The sequence below is a fragment of the Trachymyrmex septentrionalis genome, unplaced genomic scaffold, assembly GCF_001594115.1.
Source record: "Trachymyrmex septentrionalis isolate Tsep2-gDNA-1 unplaced genomic scaffold, Tsep1.0 scaffold111, whole genome shotgun sequence".
Taxonomy (NCBI): Eukaryota; Metazoa; Arthropoda; class Insecta; order Hymenoptera; family Formicidae; genus Trachymyrmex; species Trachymyrmex septentrionalis.
Window position 1 is genome coordinate 15,326 of NW_017304239.1, and position 1,733 is coordinate 17,058.

Sequence of the window (1,733 nt, forward strand, 5' to 3'; positions counted from 1 at the left end):
ATATCAATATCTTTTTTTAATATATTAAGTTGAAACAAAAGTTCATAGCGCTATAAAGGTTAAAATTCAAGAAACTGTAACTTTGTTAAAAAAAAAACAAAATTTAAAAGCTCTCGCACCAATCTTACGTAAATTGGTTTTCTGGTCGAATTAACTAAATTTTATGTTATAATTCTCTCGTCTTTCTGAATAAATATCTCCATGGGACCAATCTTCTCTTATGACTAGTTTTTACGCTACACGTTCTGAAAGGTTTGTTCTTAAAGAAAATTGATTTTTCCTTATTAATGATATTATATATCATTAATATTTTTGAGGCTTCCACGGATGCTTTCTATATAAAGATTATGCGTTTCGCGGGTTTTCTCCAGATCCATTCTTGGAATGCCAACGTTTCGTGAGCCTTGCAGTTCACTTCAGGACAAGGAGCAGTCTGATGCAATATCAGACCCTGATAAAGTGGACTGCAACGTACACGAAACCCGCGGAACGCATAATCTTTATTATATATCATTATTGAAAGATATGTAATCGGTGTATATATATTCGCACACGCACGCACGCACGCACTCAAATATCGTATCTGTGTGCATGAACATTACTCCGCATTGAAATAGTTAAAATGTGGCAACAGCATGTCCCTGTCTCGCCGCTCGATGTGCGAGAGAGAGGGGGGAAAGGGGGTGGGAGGAAGGAGAGAAATGGAAGGGGAGGGGGAGGTGGAGGAAAGAAGAGAGGGAGAGGGAGGGGGGAGAGAGAAGAAAAATTTCATCAAATTACAAATTTAAACTACTCTAATTCAGAAACGACATCGCTAGATCTCCCTACCTTTTTTATAAGGTATTATATGTATAATATTTCTACATTACATATTTATTTGTTTAAAAAATCTGTAAAACATTATCACCACAAAGTATTAAAACATTACTTTGGCAAAGTTTGGTATAGGAGTTTACGTACTAAAAGCTGAAAGATGAATATCTTCATTTTGGCATTGTTAAGATCTTTGAAATTTTAATCATATATAGATAAAATTATTTTAAACATAATATCTAAATTTCAAAAAAATCTGAAGAAACTCAATTTCTCGGAGAAATACCTTAATTAAATAGTATTTTATAAACACTTTCTTAATGTTTTAAATAATTTTCAGATTTTAAACGGTTTTTAAACTTTTAAAACAAATTGACGTATTTTATATACCTATGACTATTTATTTAAATTAAATACAAAAGCAGAGAAATAAAAAACACGCTTTGACATAATGCAAGTCCCCCATAGCAAAAACGTCATAGTAATTACTAATCACAACCATGGTGAATATCCGCGACGTGCGAATATCCGCTTTATTACAAATGTAATATCACAGCCATGTCATGGTGATGTGCGAATGTCTTTATAACATGTATTATTTTGTTATGATAATTTCACAGTGACCTATCTTTTTCTTGACTATTGTGACTATTGTGACGTGAATTTGACCTTTTGCTGGTAATTTAAAGTGCCAGTCTCGGTCATGCCAACTGCGTGAATTCCACGCGCGCTCATTCATCTACTTCAGTAGTTCACCATTCGAATTCTACTTATCGAATTGCTTTTTGATAGAATTTTCGTCTTAGAATCTTACAGAGAATATGTTGGCGGTACATCAGTTCTCTGTATATTTTTTCTGTAATCTATATGTATTGTTTATACGAGTATTTTATATATATATATATATATATATATATATA

The 1,733-nt window shown here is 32.5% G+C and overlaps 1 protein-coding gene across 2 annotated transcripts in view; it reads right to left on the bottom strand.

The window, feature by feature from the left end:
* LOC108751395 (band 7 protein AGAP004871-like) overlaps positions 1-1,733 on the bottom strand; it is a 143,781-nt gene that overhangs the window by 493 nt on the left and 141,555 nt on the right. The gene's annotated exons all lie outside the window — the stretch shown is intronic.